Source organism: Talpa occidentalis, unplaced genomic scaffold, assembly GCF_014898055.3.
Source record: "Talpa occidentalis isolate TD23 unplaced genomic scaffold, MPIMG_talOcc4v2.1, whole genome shotgun sequence".
NCBI classification, from domain to species: domain Eukaryota; kingdom Metazoa; phylum Chordata; class Mammalia; order Eulipotyphla; family Talpidae; genus Talpa; species Talpa occidentalis.
Genome location: NW_026555331.1, coordinates 42,224,194 through 42,249,915, shown reverse-complemented (window position 1 = coordinate 42,249,915; position 25,722 = coordinate 42,224,194). Strand labels below are relative to the sequence as shown.

At 33.0% G+C, this 25,722-nt stretch overlaps 1 protein-coding gene across 14 annotated transcripts in view; it reads left to right on the top strand.

Annotated features, from left to right (window-relative positions):
- RALYL (RALY RNA binding protein like) overlaps positions 1-25,722 on the top strand; it is a 610,187-nt gene that overhangs the window by 250,328 nt on the left and 334,137 nt on the right. The window contains exon 1 of one of the 14 annotated variants that reach the window (XM_054692163.1): positions 15,414-15,562. The exons of the other annotated variants lie outside the window; for them this stretch is intronic. The gene's annotated coding sequence lies outside the window, so the exon portion shown is untranslated. Of the gene's footprint in view, positions 1-15,413; positions 15,563-25,722 lie in introns of those variants that run through there. 14 annotated transcript variants of the gene reach the window in all.

Genomic DNA, 25,722 nt, shown 5'->3' with positions numbered 1-25,722 from the left:
AGGAAATAGAAAAATCACTAATAATAAAAGAAACTATTTAAAGATGTTTAAAAATATATAAAACAAGTTTAAATAGATTGGAAAAGGCTAATATAAAATTTCTGAGGGCAAACAGCTCTAGCTTAGTGAAGGACTAGGAAGATAGAAAAATGTATTTAGACTTACATTCAAGACAAGCAATGATAACTTTATTTTTTAAATGAGAATTGTGCATTGTGATCAATTGGTAACTGATAATATATATAATTTGTATTAAAAGGTTTCTGATAAAGAAACAATTTTTGTACCTTGTGACTAAAGCAGTTATCAGAGATGATTTGTAGAATGTAAAAGAAAAATCTCAGTGTAGTTGTTGTTGCCTTATTATTACTGACTGAACCAAGTCTGTTGCATTAATTAATAAGTACTTCCAAGAAATCATATTAGTTTGACATAGTTTAGGTTGAAGTCATGATATCTAAATGCGCTATTTACTCAAGCAAATTACAATACAGAAAGTTTTCATTTTGCTGTTAAGGTTGCTGAACGATAGGAGGTGCAATATAAATTGGTGTAATAGGTCAGAATGATTATACAAACAACAGGCATTCATTTTATTATTGATTTTGTTATTTCTGTATATCCCAAATAAAAAGATGATGAAATGGACACAGTCCTGACTTCCTGAATCTTACATTCTGAGATAGAGGTGGGGCAGGAGGTAAGGGGAGACTTTAGCCTCATGAACAGTTCTTATGGAAAATTGTCAATAAGAAAAGGAACATGGAATCTCTCATGGAGGTTTTTGACCTGAATGGGTGGTCAGAGGCCTATCCTAAATAAAAGGTGATATATGTGTAATCTGATTTCATATGCACAATTGATTATGTGTTAAAGTTACTAATGAATCATTTCTAGATAATACTTTTTATCTTTTTTTCTTATTAAGGTAGCATTGGCTTACAGTGCAGAATATGATTCAAAAATAGAGGATTCCCCTCTCTCTTCAGCTATGTGTTGCCACACCACACCCAACACAGACACCACCACCATAGTCCATTGTGCCCCTTCTTGCTGTCCTCTAGATAAAACCTTTATATTCCACAATTTGTTAGTCATTACTTCTCTCCCAAGTGTAACAAATTAACTCTCCTGTGAAAATTTATCTTGCTTTCTAAAAATTTCAAAATCAGAAAAAAGTATTTTATTCTTCACCTTATTTTTCTCACATTGAATTACTATTCTCTTATCAACCTTCCCTTGAGGTTAACAGACAAGTTTACTTGTAAATAATTTCTAGGGATTTTGAGCCAATGTTTTATTCTTTCTAATACCTTTATTGTGAAGTTGCTTGTCTTACTTTTACTGTCTCTTCCAATTCATATCTATTAACAATAGTATCTTTGTTCCCTCATTGTCACATTTATTTACTCTATAAAGATACAGATGGAACCATAGCAAACTCATTTGTTGTACTCTCACATGTTCCTGATATGTTACTGTTTTGGGGAAAATGTTAGAGTTATGCAGTGATGTAGCAAATGCAGACAGGGATACAACTTCAGGAAGAAATTTTAATTCAGTTTTGGGTTTTCTGTTTTAGTAGGGAGCTGCAGATGGAGCTCAGGTGTAAATACATATATCTTATTTTCTAGATTAAATCTCAATTCTTTCTGTATTTATTGTCCACAAGATGGCTATATTGGTTACTTTGACCTGACTCAGACAATATTCCTCATCTTTACATCATTGATGTATCCATGTCTTATTTTTGTTAACACAATTGTGAGTGTTGCAAAACAGGCTTTCTTCGTTAGTGAATAATCCTGCATCTTTCTCACCATGGGCACTAGAAATGTCCACATTCAACAATGTTGGCATCCAGTTCCCTCTCATCACTTTATGCAACGGCAAAAACACTAAGATGTTTTGAAAATTGGAATTCAGTGAAAAAAAAGAATGGATTGCAACTTTGTCAAAAGTGATTTTTGGGCCTCCCCGGTGGCGCAGTGGTTGAGCGCTGGGTTGCGAAGCTGCCCGCGGCTTCTGCGGTGCCGGTTCGATCTCCGGCTGCTCCCCGGCCACTGGAGGAGGGTCCCACATGGCGCGCAGACCTCTCCTGCCGCCCGCTGCTCCCCTCAGCAGTGTCCTTCGGTCCTTCTGCCTGCTCTGCTCCCCGCTCTGGCTCTGGTGAATTCTCTCACCCTCCTGCGCTTCTGACTGTACCCAGTGCTTGTATAAACAAAACAAACAAACAAATAAATAAATAAAACATGCCTCTATTAAAAAAAAAGTGATTTTTAACATTTCTTCCTGATTCTCACCTAAAAGACAATTGTATCTCTAGCATTATTTCTTATAAAATGACTACCAGTAATATCCCTAACTCCATTTAGGGTTCAGAAGGAGATCCCTGTCAAATAGGTATTAAATAATACCTGTCAAATAGGCTTAAATGGTAATTGCATCTGACCAAACAAAGGATATCCTTTATAATGGGTTGAAATAATTTCATTAATTGATTAATATTTCCAACTAAAAGATTTGTTGAAGAAATGAAATTTAAAAAAAAAATTTCACAGAAATCACAGATTTTGTTATTTTTATTTGAAAACTTCCCATTTATTTCTTTCAAGCATGACATTTCAATGAAAGATTTTCAGTCAAAACCTTTGTGAAACAGACTAAGTATTAATGTTCTGATAACTAATATGATTTTAAAGCCCAAGAGTTTTATATACTTAGATACATGTCACTTATTTGCAATTGTTGTTCCTTAACAAAATCCACCTCTACCTCCATTGAGAATATAATAATTTAGCACTGCTAAGAGCATAAATGCTTCATGGTTAAAGAGATAAAAACATTGCCCCCAGTTGTGAAGATGTGTTGTCAAATGGAGGGAAACCAAAAAGGATTGATTAATTGAAATGTGCTCTGACAGAGAAGCAATTGAATAGAAAGTGGAAAGGAAATCTAATCAAATCTGTAAATGAAAATAACTATAACATCCAGTTTCCTAATAATCTCTTTTCTCTAAAGCAAAAATAGTAAGCAGTCTATTGATATTGTTTACATAGCAGAATCCATTTGTGCTTTTAAAATGATGGGAGTATATTCACTAGAGTAAATGGAAGGCTGCAATAAACCCAAAGGATCTACCACCATTTACAAACCCATAATTTGGATGTGTGCCACAATTGCTCAAATAATTGTGAGTGTTTCAAAATAGGCTTTAATCCACTTGAAAACTGGCAGAGGTTTTTATTTTGGTGTTCATTGTCTATTTCATCATTCCAATAAGGGAAAATGTATAGGAAGTATGCAATAAATGGGGAAAAAACACCAAAGAATCATTTATGAATTACTTAACTATTACATTTATGTAATGTTAGGATATCCTTGATCATAATTATTTTCTTTGTCCCATTTGTCAATCTCTTAATAGTCTTTTTATTGCATTTTTTATTGAGGCAGCATTGGTTTGCAATACTGTGTGATTAGGGTATATGTTCTCCCATCTTCAGATATATGTTTAGTTTCATATCCTACCCTTCCTCCAGCCTCAGTCATCCCATGAATTTTGAAGTCATCACCTTCTACAAAGTACTGGGAAAGTGTGTGGGACTTGCTTTCATTACTATATGCAATAATCTGGGACAAGTCATCTAACCTCTTTGTGCCTAGTTTATCTTATATGAAAAATAGAGATTATAATAATTATACCAGTATTGAAGGGGAAAAATTACAGCTGTATGGCCATGGCCTCAATATGATGCGCACAATTTGGGGGGATAGAAACTATTCCTCTGTAATTTTTTTAGGTTTATTTATTTATACAAGAACCAGGGTACAGGCCAGATGTGCAAGAGGGTGAGAGGATTCACCAGAGACAGAGTGAGGAGCAGTACAGGCAGACTAACTGAAACACACTGCTGAGGGGAGCAGCAGGTGAGACAGGAGAGGTCTGTCGCGCCATGTGAGCATCTCCCAGCTGCTGGGATGGACCTGCGCTGCAGAGCCCTTGGACAGCCTCACAGCGCTGCGCTCAACCACCTGCGGCACCTGGGAGGCCCCCCTCTGTAATTTTTAAAAGGCTCTCTATATTATTTTTTAAAACCTTTCTCTCTGTGTCTAAAATTCTCATACACCTTTATAAATAACCCCTTCATTAAACTTCCCTAGATCACCCCAAACTGTGCCTTCCTTTTCTTGACCATTCCTCATCATTATATACAAATGTAACAGTGATGATTAGATACATAAAAGAAGGTATAAATCAATGGCTCCTGCTCCTCCCAGAAATATTGTAAACACAGTTGTGCCGCATAGCATAAACATTTACATATTAAAAAAAGTTAGCCACAAAAATGACAAATATTTTTTTTCTGAAATGACTAGACTGTATTTAGGATGCAAATAGTGCCTGACACTCCAAAATTAAGGACTAGCTTCACCTAAGAAGCAATGAATATAGTTATTTCAAAGTCATGTTGTATCATTAAAATGGTTAGTTAGTTGACAGTTTTTGATGACTTCTGGAAAACAACAGATTTTTAGTATAATTAATCATTTGTATATGAGAGGGGAAATGTGAATGTTACTCTTTTTCAGTCTACTTGGCTGCTAATATTGTTTCTTCCTTCTAGACATAGAAAAACAATGTTTCATATTCTTAAAGTATTTTTTAATAAAAAATTAACTGTTTCTGGCCTCTCCTGTCTCCCCAGTTGTTCCCCTCAGCAGTGTATTTCAGTAGATCACCTGTTCTGCTCCCCACCCTGTCTCTGTTGAATCCTCTTACCCTTCCATACCTCTGGCCTACACCTCAGTTCTTGTATGCATAAATAAATAAAATAAATCTTTTAAAAAAATTTAACTGTTTTCCACTTCAGTTCTTGTTTTCAGAGTAGATCACTGAATCTGCTGAGAATTTGGAAACATGAACTATTTACTATTTCAGGTCATCAGGCATCACTTAGTGTCCACAGTTGTTACAAACTAAATTTGATTGAAGTTGGAAAGTGCATCCTGAGATATGGAATTCAAAGATGATTTGGGTAAATGAATTCCGATTTACAATAACATCATTATCTGATCTTACGATGGGAGGCAGGGATGGTAGGAGAGAGTGAATATGATACTGGGAACTATTTTTATTTCCAGTAGAATTTTCATCAATTAATTCAGTTATTTTCTTAGCATCTAGGATATGCCCTGCTTCATAATGTTAACAGTTTTTTAACTTGTCATATAGAAAATATGAAACAGTAAATCAGTGGGACACAACTACACTCCTTGCTCTTACCATTTTTCAAATAAATAGACTTTGATCATTAATTATTACATTTAAAGCTAAATAAGAACAGTAGTTCTATTCTGAACTGTTCAAGAGATATCCATCTAATTTCAAATTTGGAACATTATGAAGAGTAACTGGAAAACAAAATAGAAAGACACGCTTTAATTGTAGCTGATCATGATTATGATCATCATCATTATCAAATGGAAACGAAAATGGTTTAACAATCTTGAGTTTGACTATTCATTTGTACTTCTAATCATCTTGCTTCAGTGAGAGGAAAAAAATGCTTACTTTAAAAACTACTGGATTCCCTTACGAAGACAATGGTATTTGCTTAGGAACATACATTAACGGGTGCCTTTCGATGTGTAATTAAGGACTTCTATGCATATCCTAAATTGAATGGAGTTCAAATTTTAAAATAAATTGTTTAAAAGCTTATTGGAAAAGCTGCTCCCCAGAAAAATATACATTAAATCTTGGAGAATGAAGGCCAGTAAGTCAGGAAGTGGGGAGAAGAAAATTGAGCAATATGGTGATAGGTGAAGGTTCAAAATAGGGTTGTTGAATTTCTTATTGACTGAAATGAGATACTTTTCTGGAGATTCAAGTAGAAGGACAAGTTATAGCAAATGTGACTTTTATAGTCATTCAGATTTGTTTATGCTGTGTGATGAAACAAAGCCGTGACATTGTATCCAAGGTAGATTTAATCATCTTATTATCGATATCTTCTGCCAATTACTGATGACCTTACAAAGTGAGAAGCTAGTAAAATAAAGATGCTCAGTGAAAAATGTTTAAAGTAAATCAAATATTTTCATGTTCTCTTTAGTGTTTTTATATTGCTGCAATGTTTAATACCATCTGAGTTTATAGATTTCTGCAGAATGCATGCTTTGTCATTTTTAACCAATTATGAAGACCAAAGATGGAGTTTGTGGTGCTAGCAGCAGAAGATGTATAATTCTGTACCAAAGTAAGATATAAAAAATAATTAGAATTTTATCTAGAACAGTCAATTTTTTAAAAAGATAATTTGTACCATAAACATCCACCTCTTCCAAAGCTTTCTCGTACCTTCCTTACCTTCCAAAATCATTTAAGTTATATATATTATAGAGTTTTTTGTGTCAATTATATCTCAACAAAGTGGTAAAGAAGTGTATGGTTATTAAAAAATCATGTTTCTAAACTTCATTCTCCAGTTGTTTACCACATTATATAGGAATTTAATTTTTTATAATAACCTTGCAGGTCATTGATTCTCTGTTGATTAATGAAGTTCTAAGTAAGCATGCAATGTAACTAGTACTTTTGATTTTGTGCCTAGATTGGTAGGATACATAATGTAAAAACTATTTGAAATTATTTTTCTGTTTCATGTCTAAATTAAACTCCTTATATTAAAGAATGTACTTTTATTCTTACTGTATAGTATATGTTGGAAGATTTTGAAGATACATACTAGAGAATTAGATGAAAATCAATATAAAATTCAGTATTCATGAAGATTTAGCATTTAAAATAAAAATAAAATTATTTGTACCAATCTCTAATAGCAGTTTTATTATTTCCTATAAATATGATTTTATTTTCATCTAATTTGCAGTTATATTACATGGTATGATGTTTTGCTAATACTCTAAAAAGGTGTCCTTTATCCTTTGGGGATTAGACATCAGATTTTCAAACACTAGTCTTGGTAGATCACTTTTCCCTCTTTATCTTCTCCTTGAGATATAGAATATCAGTCACCCCTGCAACATGGGCCTGTGAAGCCACTGAAGACCTTCGAACACTTGTGGTCAATCAAACCATAATACTGACTGATTTATGACTTTCTTAGTATACTAATACTCTGAAAATTTCAACATCACCTTAATAGTCCTCTGCTCTCTTATTTAATAATAACACAAATGATTGCAAATCATTTAAATAATGTGCCTTTGTCCTTAAGCATAATTCCGCCTATATTCAACCAAGCAAGGACATCATCAACTTGAGGGTGGGAAATGTGGTAATTGATGAAAGGATGAGATGATTAATTGGGAGGGCAGTTATCATCAAGAAAAAACAGTGATAGAAGCAATTATATTTTTGTAAAGCTGTTAAGAGACAAAACAGACTAGATTAGAATTGAAAGCCATTTTTGAACAAAAGCCTGTTGTTTTTATATGCAATGTCATTTTCTAAGACAGAACATACAGTTTTACTTTTGAAATATTTCTTAGCTTTCACTCATTCATTTTATGTATTTTCTCTTCCAGTTTTAATGTGTTTAGATCTGCTTTTGGATAGATATTACTTAATTACATCAATTTAAAGATGTAAATTATTTTTCCATTTTAACATTTCTGAAATTAAGATGCATTTTAACATTGGCACGTATTTAATGCAGCTTCTCTTTCTGGGGAAAAAAAAAAAAGCTTTCATTGAGTTGACAGTTTTTCCTGAAGTAGCATTTTAGAAATCAAGAAAAAGGGGTTATTCTGTAAACTCATTCACTTGACAGCTAGGCATTGAGTGTATGCTCTGCCAGGAATAAGGCTAGATGCTAAGAAAACCACAAGGACAGACAAGGTTTCAATCTTAGATTTCTTGAAGGTAAAATAAATATAAAAACAGACAGAATGCAATCTAATAAATTACCACTGCAGCATAATACAGATATATTTAAAATGCTACAGAATAAACAAAGAGGGAGTTATTAATTCTAGATGTGCTATTCAGAGGAGAAAGAACTCAGGAAGTGGAAGGATACCAGGCAGGGGAAAAAAACATAAGCAAAGGCAGGAAGGTGTGAAATGTCAGGGTGTGCTCAGGGAATGATGAGTAGTCTAGTAGAACTGTAGTGTAGGGCAGTTTTTCTCATTCATGAATAATGAACAAAACATCCTAAAAGGGAAAAGTTTTCTTACAATCTGTAGTGTTGACTCCAATTATCTTGATTATGTTACTGTTAGATGTGTAATAGGTCTTTCATTCTGCAATAATAAAACTTTAAAATGTTTATTTACTAATAAACCACTAAAGCAATTAAATTGAATTATCAACATTAATTTGAAATGATATGTGAGCTTTATTTTGGAGCAATGAACTTGTTTTTAACTGGTTTAGTCAATGATTTATGAATTGGGCTAATCAACTTAAGTATATATCAAATTATAACATTATTATAACTATGACTAACAGTAGCTAGTGTTATTGAGTGCATCCAATCCCATACTCCAAACTCACATGTAAACTACCTATTTGAAATCGCCAATTGGGTGGTGAATAGAAATCTCATGCCTAACACATCCAAGTTTGAATTTCTGATCTCCTTGCCTGTTTCTTTTGCAACATTCATCATTTCCATTGGTGACAACTCTATTCTTGCAGTTAATTCAGTACAGAAGCCTTGGAGTTTTTCTTGACCTTTTTTCTCATCTCAAATCCACAATCTTCTAGAAAATTAAATGGGTTTTCTGTCAAAATATATCCAGAATAAGCCTGTTCTCAAAGCCTCCACTGTTATTAATCTTGTCCAAGACATCATTCTGTCTTACTTATTTTTGCATTAGCCTCCATACTTCTATACTTACTCTCTTATAATCCATTTCAATACATTCTCAAGAAAACATCCAGGAGATAGTTTATGTAAGTTATACTATGCTACTCCTCTAATTAAAAAAAAAAAGTTTCTTTTTCTTTCTTAATAAGTATCAAAATTCTGTCAGTGTTTTAAGAATGCCACATGATTGCTTCCCTAACTCTGTATTATGGAGCTTGGCAGCAATGTTCATCATATCTTTGACATACATCATAGATTATAAAATAAAATGTTTAGTGATAATCATGGAATAGGTAATCATAATACCCTAAAAAGAAAGCCAAACATTGAAAATGCTCTTTTTTTGAATGTTATATGTATGTATACAAACAACATATACATATATAGAGAGAATATATATCCATGCCAGTGATACAAATAAAGACATAAAACAGTTATTCAGTACAAAAAGCAAACATGATGCTTACTATTTCTAAATTTTATTAATACATATTTTGAAAAAAAACTTACACCTACATTTTAGTAGTATGAAATAACAAATAGAAGCTGTCTTTTAAAACTTTGACTTCTGCAAGTTGTCAAAGAATTTGTCCAAATTAATATTGCTAATCTATTGATATTCAATGGACAATGTAAATTGATTTACATCTTTAATAGTTGGTTAATGAATACTGTTATTAACTTTGATTTTCAAAAGTTTTACATGGAACTTTCTCATAATAGGCAACTTTCTCATAATACCAAATTTGAAAGATGTGTAAAAATTCCAATTCACAATAAATTATAAAAATATATAAATGCATAAAAAATCCTGTAGTTACATCAAACAACAGAAATGAGAAAACTTAAGTTTCTTCCTCTTTGGGAATCACAGTATCATTCTTGTCTCTTCTACTGTTTACTATTTTTTTAAAGATTCATTTATTTATGCATACAAGAGATGGGGTACAGGCCAGAGATGTGGGGGGTGAGAGGATCCACCAGAGATAGAGTGGGGAACAGAACAGGCAGACTGACTGAAATACACTGCTGAGGGCAGCAGCAGGCAAGACAGGAGAGGTCTGCTGCACCATGTGGGTTGCTCTCTGGTTAGCTGGGGATCGAACTCATACTAGAGAGGCTGCGGAAGCTTCACAGGTTGCATCTTAACCCCTTGTACCACCAGGGAGGCCCCATTTGTATGTTTTCTTTAGAAAAATGTTATTCAGATCTTCTGTCCATTTTTTAGATTTTTTTATTGAGTTATGTGAGTTATAGAACTGTATTAATCTCTTATCAGATGCATGATTGGCAAATATTTTCTCCTCTTCTATAGTTTGCCTTATCATTTTGGTAATGGTTTCCTTTGCTATCCAGCAGCTTTTTAGTTTGACGTAGTCCTATTTCATTGCCTTTGCTTTTTAGATATTGTTGCATCTAAAAAAAAAATCATTGCCTTCTTTTTCTTTTTAAATAAATATAAATGACAATTTTAAACTAATAAGGCATTAAAATTCAAAAATAACTAAAGCCATTGTATATTACTTAGAGTGACAAATAATTTTTTCTTTAAATATTTTTTACACACTCTGTAGAATTGCCTGCACCTCCCCTTGCCCCATTTTGGTAGGCTACTGGATTATGGACAACAACAAGAAAATTAAATATATATTATTATTTTAAGATTTATTTATTTTTATACAAGAATTTGGGTACAGTCCAGAGATGCAGAGGGTGAAAGGATTCACCAGAGACAGAGCAGGGAGCAGAACAGGCAGACTGACTGAAATACACTGCTGAGGGGAGCAGCAGGCGAGACAGAAGAGGCCATGTGGGTATCTCCTTGGTGGGCCGGGAATCGAGCCCACACAGTCAAGGCTGCAGACAGCTTCACAGCGCAGTACTCAACCTGCTGCACCACCAGTGAGGCCCTAAATATATCTTATTTAATAGAATTCTTCAGATACACTTGCAGAAATCAAGTTTTGATTCACTGCGCTTATACATTAGCTAAATCCTTGAAGTGCAATAAATACACTATGAAAAACTGGTGGTTGTTTAACAAAAGGTACTCTTGTTAGCATGCAACCGAGTGACCAGGGACCTCCAAACTTGCATGCTCTGAAGTGGTCTGACCATCCATGTGCACAAACAAAAAAATGCTCTTAGTGTAAATGAACAGAATTAGTGTTCACAGAAAGAGAAGAAAGGATAACAGTTTCCCAATAAAACACCCAACATTACTTATCCCCCTGTGGGTAAATGTCTAGCCAACAGGGTTGGCCTGAACTGGAGCCACTGAGGCCTGAAAGCTTGCCACAAGTCTAAGGCACCTTCTACTGGGGGACCATGGGAAAGGGGCAGAAGGTGTTTGGCAAGTCTGAAAGGAAAGGAGCAAAGTCAAAGAACAAATCAGGTAATAGCTTCTACTGTCAGCCTCCCCATGTCTCTTTCAAGTGAATCTTCCAAGCCCCCTAAGTCCCTCTTGCAACTCCACTACTGAGAAGCAAGCACACCCTTCTTCATGTGTCTCTCCAGAGCCCACTATTATCAGAATTCCAGCTGTTGTCTGTTCCCTTGGCCAATAAAAGGAAACAGAATTTGAGGAAAAGGAAAGTAGTTTAATTTGCTGACAAATTGAGGAGGGCAGCAGACTAATGTCTGAAAGAACCATGTCTGCTCTATGGCAGAGGGTGGGAACATTTATCTAGCACGTCCCTCCTCACAACACAAGCATCTGAAGATTTTGGTTGATGCCATCTTCACCTGGAGGTGAGCAATTCCAATGTTATCTTCCTAGTTATGGGATTTTCCTTTGCAGTGTAAGAAAACAAAATTTGTTAAACCTAGAGGGTAAACAAAGGAATTAGGAGAGCTTATCTGATGGGACAAAAAGAGACATATGCATTGTTGCTTCATCACCACCTGCCTTCCATATTATATAACTTCACCTGGCCACTCAGCTCTGTCCTTGTTGAGTGGGGGAGAGAACATGGTATCTCCCCATTTTATAGACTAATATGGGGCAAGTGTTAACAAATTATGGCCACAGGTTAAATCTGGCCCACCACTAGTTTTTGTAAATAAAGGTTTGTTTGAACACAGCTAGGTTCATCATTTATATATTGTCTATGGTTACTTTTAAGCCACAAGCACAGAACTGAGCAGTGGAAACATATATCAAATAGACTGTAAAGTCAAAACACTATACTGTCTTTTCCAGAAAAAGATAGCAAGCATCATCTTCATTACAGTTTTACACAAAGACTTGGGTGCTAAATTTATTTTATAAAAAAATTATTTAATATGTTAATGAGAAACAAGTGCAAATAAAATTGATCTAGTTTCCTAGGATATATGTGGTAAGTGATTTACTATTGGAGAAAAGTGTTATTGAGGCAGCATTTTTTTTAACCTGTGAAGTCAGCAGAGGAATAATGTTTATGGCATGAGATTATGAAACATTAACTTTGCATTTGCATTAATATTGGAACCAAAATAGCATTTATAGAGAAAGAATGATCGAATTGGTTCCATACAAGGTAGAGTAACAGGAAATAATTTATCATAAAATGATTTATAACTTCACTTTATAGAGAGACAGTTATTTTCATAGTACAGATACTTGATATCTGAAATTAATTGTAAAAATGTGATTCCTCCCCACTTCAGGTCAAGTTGTATGACCTGTTTATAAGTCCAGTGGTACGTATATGGCTGAATATTGCACTTGTCTAATTAATTGAGTTACCACCTATCCACTTTAACAGAAAGCTTGTTAATAGCACCCTCACCATTCAGAACTGCTATGGGTTTGGAGACTTCCTTAGGCTATCAACACATAGATGGTTAGTGTCAGAGTCTAATAAATACCCAAAAGTTTCCCATTTTCATTTTATGGATGGACCACAGTTTATCCATTCACCTACTAAGGGACATATTGGTTGTTTTCAAGTTTGGCAATTATGAATAAAGTTGCTGTAAACATTCATGTGCAGGTTTTTGGGTGGACATCAATTTTCAAATCCTATGGCTAACTGACTGAGTAATATTGTAAGAGCAAAAAACTACCAAAGCAGCTATACCATTTGCATTCCCACTGGCAGGAATAAGAATAAGAATTCCTGTTGCCCCATATACACATCAGCATTTGGTGTCAGTGTTCTGGGTTTTGACCATTCTAAGAGATGTGTCTTACTGATGTTTGATAATAATTTCTCTTGGGTGTCAGAGAATAAGTTCCTAATTTGAGAAGCAGTTAGTCCTGTAGCATCTATGGATTCCTTTCCAGTTTTTTTTTTTTTCCACTTGAACATTAGCTCTAGTCCTTTATTGTTACTCCCTTAAATCTCATTTTATTTTTGCAAAATTATGAGAAATACTAGGTGAATTCTAGCTTTCATTATTCTAGTTTTAAAGGCAAAATTTTTATACAAATAGATCAGTTATTCTAGAAGTCAATAATTCTAGTATAGAATTAGTATTTAACTTAGAACTGTAAAGAATCAAGTTTTTAGCACTCTAACATTGCCACTTTGTAAAAACAAAGAATTTGAGAAAATGCATGATTCAAATATATTGTATAATCTAGTGAAATTTCCCCCTTTATTTTCCACTTTTTTCATTGTAAATGTAATACAGAAACTTGATTAAAATATAAAAACAATGATGTATAATGAAAGTAAATTTCCATTGCAAACCCAGGACAAATCCCTGCCCTTAGAAGGAACCACTCTCAAAAAACCTGATTTGTGTATATAATTCAATTGTGTAGTGATAACAGTGCCTTTATTTTTTTTTAATTTTCTAACATAGATAGACTCCTTTATTTATGTATGTATGTATATATGTATGTATGTATGTATGTATGTATGTATGTATGTATTGTATTTATTTATGCATACAAGAGCTGGGTATAGACCAGAGATGCAGAGGGTAAGAGGATTCACCAGAGACAGAGTGAGGAGCAGAAGAAGTGCATTGACTGAAATACACTGCTGAGGGGAGCAACAGGTGTCAGGAGAGGTCTGCCTCACCATGTGGGTTGCTCCCTGGCCGGCCAGCCAGGGCTGGAACTCATGCTGCAATGGCTGCAGACCGCCAGCCGCAGCTTAACCCCTTGTGCTACTAGGGAGGCCCAGTAACGGTGCTTTTAAAAGAGATTTGATTACAAAATATTTTTACAAATAATTCAGGTACTTCCTTTATCCATACTCTAAAGCAAATAAGCAAATCTTCAATAAATCTTCCTTGTTCTCTAAGTTATATTCAAATACCTTTGCTTAACATTCAAAATCTCCACAGTCTGAACTTAATTTGACATTTCAGCACATCTCCAAACTGCTTCTTTGTATGTAGGATCTTCATCAAACTAAATATTCTATGAAGCTATTCATGTTTTTTTAATCTGCTGAAATCCTTTCTCTTTAACTAACCATTGAAATGTCTCAATCTCTGTAAATTGTACTGGATACCATAAGGAGATTGTGTTTTCTCCCCTGTGAAAGCCCATAATACAAATAGGTACACATTATATAAATGAATGAAAAACGCTTGAACAAGACATTAAGCATCATGCAGTTTTTGCGTTATATTTGTATTTATAATTCTCTTTGCCCTTTAACAATTACAAACTAGCAAAAGGGTCCAACTATTTTATACTTTCCACACCAGAACATATACTTGAAGTGGACACAGCATATATTCATCTATAATTTTCACAGAAAAACTAAGGTCTTCACTTCAACTCTTCTATGGGGAAAAAAATTTCAATTAAAAATGTAGCATATGGTGTGACATTATATGCTTTTGTCAGATGTCCAAAAAATAGTACACAGATTCTATCTCTTTCCAGGATAATTAGAACAACATCAGAGGGATGTAGAATATGTGATATCAATATGAAAAGTTGCATTTTAAGTTTTTGCTGTTTAAAAATATTGATTTAAAATTTCTTATGTTCTGTTTTTAGTACTCAGTATTGCTTATTTTGAAAATATCCATTAAAAGTTGTTTTAAAGAAATATACCTTGAAACAAAAAAATGCATTTTCATACTTTTCCATATTTTTCTGGCATATGGAAGCTTTTGGAAGCAGGTAACTCATTTATTTATACAAGACATCTGGTATTTGGAAACTGTCTTAACTATCTCATTGACCTCTCTTCTCCACTTACCTTCACTCTAAAATATTTAGGTACTCACTTATTTTCCACTTCTTACAATCTTGAAATTAAGCAGTTTCATATTTTCTCTTCTGTCTGTATATAACCTTTGACTCTTTTTCACTAGTGCGATGATTAGAAACAAATACATAAGGTTTCTCTTCAGCAAAAGCAGGGACAGGAAGGCAATTGGGTTAGTAGTTTCTAGTTATTATTTAGTATTTTGTAATGGAAAGAAAATAGACTTAAACCACTCACTAGCTATGTGCTTTCAAAAAAGTGATGAACTTCTGAGTTTCTTTCTGCTTGCTATAAAATGTTTTATATAATTTGGTGAGATAGAAGTATAAGTGAAAGCACTATGCCTGACACCTGTAGGTACCCACCTATTGAATACTGCCTGCTTTTCCTGGTAGAAAAGTTGCTCTTTGTGGTATAACAAAGAATTTCAATTTGACCACTAACAGGAGCAATGTTTGTTGAATTCATTATTTTTCAGGTTTAGTCATCATGTTACTTTCTATTGGGCCATTTGAACCATAGTCTTTTTCCCATGTAATCAACCAAGGATGTGAACAGGTAATATATAGACTATTAAAAATAAACATGGTCAAAATTTGTAAATTAGTTGATGTTGTCAATAACCAAACTGATGTTGGGTGACTATGTTTGGAATGCTGTAGATTTTTTCAAAGGAAATTTGCATAAAAGGATATTAGTGATTTTTGTTTGCTTCTGTTTGTGACTAGTAAAAACAGCATCCCAATTCTATGCTGAAAACCAACATAACTGTTGTGGTTGTTCACCACTGAGTCATATGATTATCATCTGTCCTGTGGAATATAGTATAACATACCTCATATATTAATTAGAAATTCATAAAAGATTTTTATACTTCAAATGAACAAGCTCTATTGAGTTTTCATGTTGTAGACAAAGTATCATCACCCTAGGATATTATTTCCATTATATGATTAGCTCTTCAAAGTTCTTATTACTTTATGGAGCAATATCAAGTCCTTCTTTTCATAATCAATGTCATTTTCTGTGATTCAATTGAATAATAACCATTATTCATAATTCCATTAATTACTTATTTTGACTAAAAAGCCTCATTGCAGCTACTAATGGATCTCCTTTTAGGCCTTGTTAACATAGCATGTTAAATACAATACCAAATGCCTGATAGCAAGATGCACTTCTAACCTTCCTAGTACTGAGTGTACCCATTAGTAGTACTTTTAACCTCTAGTGAGGAAAGTAGGTGATGCTAGACTTGATATATATATATTTTTTCTACTTAATCATCAATGCTTCTGTAGAACTCCATGTATTTTATTCTTATTCACATTCAAATAAAACTGCCTTTTTCCAATATTCTTTTAAGAAGAACAGGATTATGATGATGTACTCTTCAACACACTGTTCCATATTATCAAAGATGTGGAAGCAAGCCATAGGCATAATACCATGTCAGATTATATTTCTTTAGAGGAAAAAAAAAAAACCCTAGTAATTCCAAAGGACAAGCTCCAAAATATTCAGCATAATTATATTCATAGATTTTTTTTCCTTCAACTGGCTATAATTAGTGACTTCTATGTATTCAGGGGATAAAGCTTTTTTTGCTGATGTTTTTATATTTCTTTGCTACCTCTATGAACACTTGCTTCATTAGGCAAAACTTTGTATTTCATATGGGAATAGTTTTCTGAGTAACCTGTGGAAGTACAACATGGAGACTATGAAAATAGCTTTCTTAAGTAACTTAAGCTTTCTTAAGTAACTTACAATGTGGTGGAGGGACTCATAATGAATTTTAAAATTGTGTGTTCATTCTTATTATCTATAGAATACTTGTTTGGGGGAAATAGCAGTTGAAAATTAAGTTAGTGAATTAGGAGGTTTGCTAGCAATTGTACAAGAACAAAATGATCAGCACAATCAGGTTACATGGTTACCAGGACACTTCCTCTCCCTTCTAACAAATCTCAGGCACACACATGGTATAGTTGGCACTGTGCTATAGTAGTCACTGTGCTGTTCTTTAGCACTCCAGAATGTATTCAGCTTGCACAGCTAAAACTTTGCATGCTTTGACCAACATCTCCCTATTGCTCCCACCCTCCAGGATCAGTCAACCAACATTCTAATCTTGGCATTTATAAGTTTGACTATTGAAGTTTCCAGATAGAACTGAGATCATATGACAAAAAATACATGTATCAAAGCATCAAGTTAGACACTTTAAATATACACAGTTTGTATTTGTCAATTATACATCAATAAAGCCAGTGGAGGGAAATGAACAAAATGAGAGACATTGAAAATCAAAAATAATATCAAGATTTTTTTAATTTTATTGCCACATTTTAATCAATTAAAGAGCTGCCCTGTTTTATCAATGAACACAGACAATAGAAACCCACTGTGTATTGTGCTCCAACAGTGTGATTTAGAGAGCTCCCAACAAAGTAAAATGAATCAAAAAGTCATGATGTTTTCTCACATTATCAGAGAAAAGGCCTTAGTCTTGAACTTGATGAGGGATTGTAAAACACAGTTTTCATTGGCACTTCTTGAAAAATAATCTATCTTCTTGATTTGAGAGTTTGTAAATAGATGATTTTAAATCATATCTCCTACATCTAGGAAGATCTGAGGCAGTATAAATTTATTACCATGTTTGTAATATTTAATAACTTTCTATAAAAAATAAAATATGATGATTTGAAATACTGAAGTTTCGAACTGTTGCAAAGGTTGTTTTCAGTGTCTTTTAGAGATGCAGTATATATTTTGCAAACTTTTTTCAGATATTTTACTGCATGACATCTGGTAAACTTTACTGATAATCAAGGCTGAATAACTTATAACATCTACAATCAGTATGTAATCAAATCTGATGAAAAAACATTCACACATGCTTATTTCATTCCCATATATATAGATAGATAGATAGGTTTTTAAATGAACTATTTTTAGTGCTGCTCTATAACTTTTTATCTTGTACCGTGGAACTAGAAATGTTCTGTTTGTTATTATTCTAGCATGACTAGAAATATTCAAATTAATGTGGAATTAATGATGGCTATTAAAATTCAGGGCTTTATATTCTATTTTGTTTGTCCTTGTCTCTAATCTAATACTGTTTGGGGGGTTAATACAGGTATTTGTAGGAAAAGCTACATTCTAAGGAATCTTTTCTAAATACTTGGCATACAAAATGTTGCTAAATGAAAATTAATTGCTTTTCATAAAAAAGGACATTTTACAACACTGTTTAATTATATTAAAATAATGACTGGCCTCACTAATGGAAATTAAATGTGATGCTGGGTGTTCTGGCAGTGTGGCCTGAGCTAGGTTTGCATGTAAAAGTGCAATTTCTATTCCCACTGAACAGATTTTGATTCTCAAATTAATTAGTTCTGTCAAATAATTAATTTTGTTGACAGGACTAAGTTGAGAATATACAACCCCCCTCACATATATTATAATTATTTGAAATGGCAAAATGATATCAAACAATAATCTTCAATTCTAGCTGTCAAACTTGATCAGGTCATTCCTTCTGAGATTCATGTTAATAACCTTGAGAGTAACATATAATTTATCACCTAAAGTGCCAATGTATGGAATATTTATTATAGTCATTGTATGTACTTTGTATGCAAAAGAAATATTACTGTTTTTACAAAACACTGCAATTCACTAGGAGATTAATTCTAAACCAGTATTCAAACTTAATATCCCATTTTCTGAAGCTCTTTAAAATGGTTAATTTTTTTAAGTTGTTTTTCCTTTTGTTCTCCAGTTTAGAAAGCATTTAAGTGTGTATAGTTGTCCTTCAAAAGGCATTACACATTCAGTTTAACTTTCTCCATATTTCTCCAAATTTATATATTCAACAAATATATGGGTATTTTAAAACTCTCGAAATGATGAATCACATGTTAACATATTCATATACAATGTTTATTAACCCATGTAATTACATATAAAACTTTAAGCATTAGTAATATTCCAATTAAAATCATCAAAATTCTTCTTATTTATGTTATTCTGTAAATTCATGGTCATTATAATGGAGCATAAACTTTTTTCCGAATGAGATTCCCTTCAGTCTATGTGAACAGAATATATATAAAATTCAGAATCACAAGGACAAAAATGATTCAAGGACTAGGTTATATTGATGTAGTGACCTATGTGTGTTTTTAAATCTACATTTCTTATAACTCAGTAATATTCCACTGTCTATATGCACAACATCTTCTTAATCCACTCACTTGCCACTGGATGCTTAAGTTGTTTCCATAACTTGGCTATTGTAAATAAAGCTGCAGTAAGCACGGGGGTGCATATATCCCTTTTAATTAGTATTTATGCATTCTTATTTGGATAAATACCAAAAAATATTGGGTGTGTTGTGCTGATGTACATCTAGGGACAGATGAACCTACCCCCTAAATCATATGCAGCATTGTAAACTAATGTTACCTTAATTATAATAATAACAAAAATTAAATCTACATTTCTGTCTTTGTCTCTCTGTCACTATCTCTTTCTCTCATAAACTCAAAATTTTAAGGAATGTGTCCCAGGTGGTAAATATAAAATAACTTCATAGGTTGTTCTTTTGTACAGCCAGAATTAGGACTCTAGATCTTTATTAATAAATAATAGAATTTTATTTAAAAATATAAAAAAAAGTTTTAAACAAACAAAATTCCAACCATGTTTCAGGGAGGCAAAGATGACTATTGTAAAGATATAAATATTTTTCAAATGAACTTATAATTTACATAGCAATCTAATCAAAATACCAGCTTTAAAAACACTTTGACAAAGGGCAAATGATTGTAAAGTTTTTATTGAATAGGAGATAGATACAGTTCTATTCAAAAAGAAATACAGTAAGAAGGCCAGCATAATTAGTCACGCACACAGACATACACACACAATAATTATTATAATCCTGTGTAAGAATATATCATAACCTACAGGATAGATTACAGAGTATAGTTAGTACTAGTTAAAAATTACTTAGTAAATTGAAAAATTGGCTATTCTTATGTAATTTAACTAAACATAATGAAAATCTATAGATTCCATATATCCCTTGACCCAATAATTTTTATTCTAAGAACTCATTAAAGCTAAAAATTTACATGCACAAAGATGTAAACTTAATTACCATTTGTATTAGGGAAAAAAAACAATTCTAAAAGTTCAGTTATAACTAAATTTTATAACATAATATAAAGGATAAAAATAGAATGCCAAATTTTTATATGTAAAAAACTAACAGGTAGGTAATAAACAGGACAGAGATAATTACATTTGGGGGTACTTTTATTACTATGTAATTTTAGTTTTATTTGTCCACATGTTTATTTAAAGAATATGAATGTATCATAGCATAATAAAAACAAATTAAGTACCATTTATGAAAGTTAATTTATTCACAAAACTTTAAATTTTACTGACCATCATAAAATTACCTAAAACAAAGAATTTGAAAATTTTCCTGTATTGTAAGCATTAATATTGAGATACCCCTTTTCTTTAATTAATCTATGTTTACTTCAGCTTCCATCAAAGATCCATTCTTTTTTTCAGTGTTCATTAGTTTGTTTTATTTAATTGATACCTTCAGTGCCGTACTAAAGAGAAGTGGCCATGAGGAATATGCTTGGATTATTCCCGATCACAGAGCAGAGAGCTTCAAATTCTCACTTTAAAACTGATGTCACATATTGGTATTTTCCCCCAGTTTATTGAAATATAATTGACATGTGACATTATATAAATATATTATGTATTACATGTTAATTTGATACATGTATATAAAAGACCTACTCTTTAATAAATTAAAAAATTAATGTGTAGTATATTTTAAAGAGTGAATTGATGAGAAAAATTTGAAAAGAATGAATATTAAAGAATCTTTGACCCATCTATGTCAACATCAAAATAATGAGAAATGCTGACACATCAATAGAAAAAATATAATTGCCTAGAAATTTCAGGAGAATATCTAATCATTTGTGGAATTTAATGGTAGAAAGCATTATTGTTCTTTATGGAAGGATTGATAGTATTAAATAGTATGGCATACCAGGCTATTCATTCATAAGAAAGTAATTCTACCTCAGAACTGACAAAAATAATAAAAGAACTAATCAAATATCTAAAAGATACAAAGATTGAGAGGAAAAGATTAATCAAGTATTATGAAATATAGGAATATAAATAATCAAGTATTGAAAAATATAGGCATATATTAATCAAGATATGAAACCCAAATGAATTAAGAGAAAAGACTAATTTATCTGATTTCAAAGGAATAAAAATATTTTGCTGATGAAAGTAACTATACACAGTTAAGATACATAAAGAGTCCTTTTACATATTGAAGTAAAATAATTCCTATATATATTGTGCAAAGGGCACCTAAAAAGTTAATCTACAATAACAAAATGAGTGAATGATGCTAACAGGCCATTCAAAAAGAAGGAAAAATTGATGGATAATAAATGTATGAAATAATGTTAAAAATCATTACTGGAAAAGATGTAAAGACAACTAAAAATGAGCTATCCATTTCACTAATCAGATTAATGATTATTAATGTTTTATGGGAATGGGGAAATTGTTACCTTCATATGTTTTGGTAGAACTGTGAATGTCTATGAATAACTTTGATAGTTAATGTCCCAGTATATAACAAAAATAAATATGGGGCCTCCCCGGTGGCGCAGCAATTGAGCGCTGGGTTGCGAAGCTGCCCGCAGCCTCTGTAGCGCCAGTTCGATCCCCGGCTGCTCCCCGGCCACTGGAGGAGGGTCCCACATGGCACGCAGACCTCTCCTGCCGCCCGCTGCTCCCCTCAGCAGTGTACTTCGGTCTTTCTGCCTGCTCTGCTCCCCACTCTGGCTCTGGTGAATTCTCTCACCCTCCCGCACTTCTGACTGTACCCAGTGCTTGCATAAATAAATAAATAAATAAATAAATAAATAAATAAATAAATTAATCTTCTAGATAAATAAATAAATATGTATGTATGTATTTTTACCCAATAATTGCTTTTCATATTTTCTACATAAATCAAAACACCAATGCATTAAACATACAGGTATAAAATATCTAGGATATTGGTTTCAATGACAAAAATCAAGTGGTGTTTGCTTGATAATAGTATAAGGGAAGGTTTAAGCAAATTATATTTAACCTGTTGTAGGAAATGTTATGAAAATTTTTAAAAGAAGGGGTATCATTATATGTATTGACCTGAAAGGATATCCACGTTCTATTGTTAAGTAACATAAGCAAGTTGCAAATAAAGTGTCTGACATGATACTGAAGTATGTTGGGCAAGTCATAGAGAATGTGGAGACAAGCAGAAACATGCACACATGCATACAAAACTTGTGTAAAGTAAAACTATATTAAGTTCCACATTTAGTTAGTAAAGGATGAAGAATCAGTACTTAGAAGGAGAGCAGGCAGCATACTTTAGCTTATATACCCTTGGTCTGAAGGTCACAAGTTGGGAGATTGGAGCAACTCAATTGTTGCTATGCCCTGTTCTTTTACACTCAATATATAAATCGTCAGTTAGGTGATTTAAACCATCACTCTACTATCATAGTCTACTATGAATGGGAATGTTGCAAATTTTGTATTATCTTGTATTATGAGGAAACCATATCAGCAGCACATCATTCCCATTTGAAGGCAGAAGGGAGAGTCAGGTCCCACTTGTCTGTGAATAACGTATCTGCCTCCATCTTTGCAGCATCCAAGGAACCCCACTTATTGTCAGTCTACTCCAGATTCTGATTAAACACTTTGATCTTCTTGATTTTAAAACAGTTTTCTCTGAGTTACTCAATTCCAGAAACATATCTTCTCCCTAATATTTTTGTGCTTAAAATTTAAATTTCATCTATCCTTATATAAATTGTGTGTTTATATATTCTTCAATCAGCATAAACAAAAACACACTAAACAATTCCTCTTATAATCTAGGAGAAATGTGTTAATATTGGAAGGAAAGAATAATTTCATTTATACATTTTCTGTGTTATTTCACTAGTTATTCATTCACTTGAACTATTTATATCTATTCAGTTTTTGGGGGGAACAAATATTTGATAAAAGAATACCATAGAAATTTTAAAATAATAATACTAAGTGAAAACAATAAAAAAATTGCATGTGATTGGAAATATTTTAAGTGGCAACCTTACAATATAAGAAATAAAAAACTATAAGGTAAATTCATTAAAATTTAATAATTTTGTACTAGATGGTGGGATTAACGAGATCAGGTTCATGAAAATATTGGTATGATGGCTGCTTTCATGTATGCTCTCATTTTTCCTTGAGTGTAATTGTGTTGTGTTTAAGTTTGTTTTTCTGTTTTTTTCTAGTTTTTTTATGATTTGTTTAAGATTTATTTATTCATACAAGAACTGGGGTGAAGGCCAGAGGTCGGGGGGGTGGTGGGTAAGAGGATTCACCAGAGACAGAGTAGGGAAAAGAACAGGTAAACTGACTGAAATACAGCGGGCAAGACAGGAAAAGTCTGCTGTGCCACGTGGGTCACCTCCCTGGCCAGGATCGAACTCATGTTGCAGTAAAAGCAGATTGTTTCATAGTGCTGATGCTTAACTCCTTGGGCCACCAGTGAGGCCCCCTAGCTTCTTTAAATTTGTTTGCATATTATGACGTTGAATTCCGCTATTACTACTTTAATGGTAGCAAGGACAAAATTAACACTTCACTCTGCTTAAAGTGGCCCTAACATTAGAATGGTACCATTCTCTGGAACTTCTGGTTTGTTTCTATGCATCACTATTACTTTTCCTTTGCCAACTTTGTTCCAACTAGATAACCATGCTGTCACTGATATTTTAAATGCTTACTTAAATATACTTAAATACACGCAACTGGTATAATAGTCTTCCTCTCCCTTTTAGCAGGTGAGGCAACTTAAGAAATTTTCTCAAGGTCATATAGCATAGGAAAGATCACCACCCTATGAACTGAACGCACCTTATTTCAGATTCTGTGTTTTCAGTATTCTGCTGTTTCCTCCATATCTATAACTCAATTGGATTTTTAAAGTTTTATCTTTATCATTTCTTATTACAAAGTTTACATATCAAATAGTGGATTTCTAAAACACTAATAGTAAAAATATCTTGTGAAGTATTTGGTTACCCTATTTTCTCTGGTATGGAAATATGTGTTTATCCTAAAAGAAATTACTTTTCTTTTGAAAACAATATAGGATGGTTTCACTTCTAGGAGGAATATAGGCAAACCAAACAGAGGTCCAGAGAGGAAAAAAGGCAAAACTAGCAGGTAAATTATAGATCTGAGAGAGAGAACAAGGGAGGGAGAGGGTCATATCAGGGGAGGGAAGAGCACAAGAGACTATGGTGATGGTTCATGGGTGATGTGTTGGTGTGAAATTTATGGGGACTATACCTGAGGGGAGAAATCAAATATTAAACATAATGAACAACAATGTAAGAAAATTAAAAAATGATAGTGACTTTTCTTTTGAAACAACCGTTCTTTCTATATCTCATTAGAATTAAAAAATGATTTTGAAATTTGAGTAAAATAATTTATCAGGTCATAGTGGGTTAATTTGCAGTTGCTTTGTATTTTATCAAAACTGTGCTCTAAATTATTCAGCAGTCAAAAAGACGCAAACTACATTCATAAGATACCCATAAGTGTGTGGACTTTAAGTAGTTTAGTTGAACTAGACTACACATAAAATCTTCCCTAGCTGAAAGATCATTTTTAGATTGAATCCTTTTAGCCTCAATCAATCTGCTCTTCAAATTTTCCTGATACTACATATTTTGCTCTCTTCTGAAGGTAAGAAAAATAATGTTTCTATATCCAAAACCTGTCACAAGGTAGAACTCGATTTAACCAAAAAATTGTATATACTTTTGTAATCAAAGAAGAGCTGTCATCTAACTGGTGTTTATATAGAAACCACTGCACTTCAACATAAGTGTCTAGAACACTGTAGAACTAGGGTTACTTTCCACTGACCTGGTAAATTAATGAGGGTGACCTTTCTATTGCCCTAACTATTCCTACTCTGCCCCATCTCCTTTTCTTAAAGGAAAATAAAACATTCTAGAATTACTAGGATATTATCTCCAAAGTCTACTTTCCATAAAATCTAGAAATATAATTATTTGAGTGAAGGATTCTGTTTTGATTCTTCTTTATCGGCTGCAGGTGTACAAATTACTAATAATTCTCAGTTTATGAGAGACAGGCATCATTGGTCCATGCATGACCTATTTTATTCCAATTAATTATTTAATTATCAGATACCAAAATCTAATTATGGATTCTTCAAGTGTGCAGTTCTATAGTTAAGCCTATGCAGAAATTGTGGCTGGGTAAGATAAACTAAAAGGCTTTCAGCCTGTGGCATCTAGTTAGTATCCTGCAATTAGGAGGAAATAAAAAGGTCCACCTAAATGGAAAGCATATTAATTTGCCATCAAGGATGGATTGTCAAGTATCATTAAGCACCTAGGTTTTTTTGCTTGCCCCTTTGTTGCTCTGTGACACAGGAGATAAGCCCGAGTGACTTTACAGCTAGCTGAGGTTTATTCTTCCCTCCAATGGCAGGGCACATGTTCGGCACAGAGAAGGTCTTACCCTGCATTCGCAGAGGTGAGCTCTGA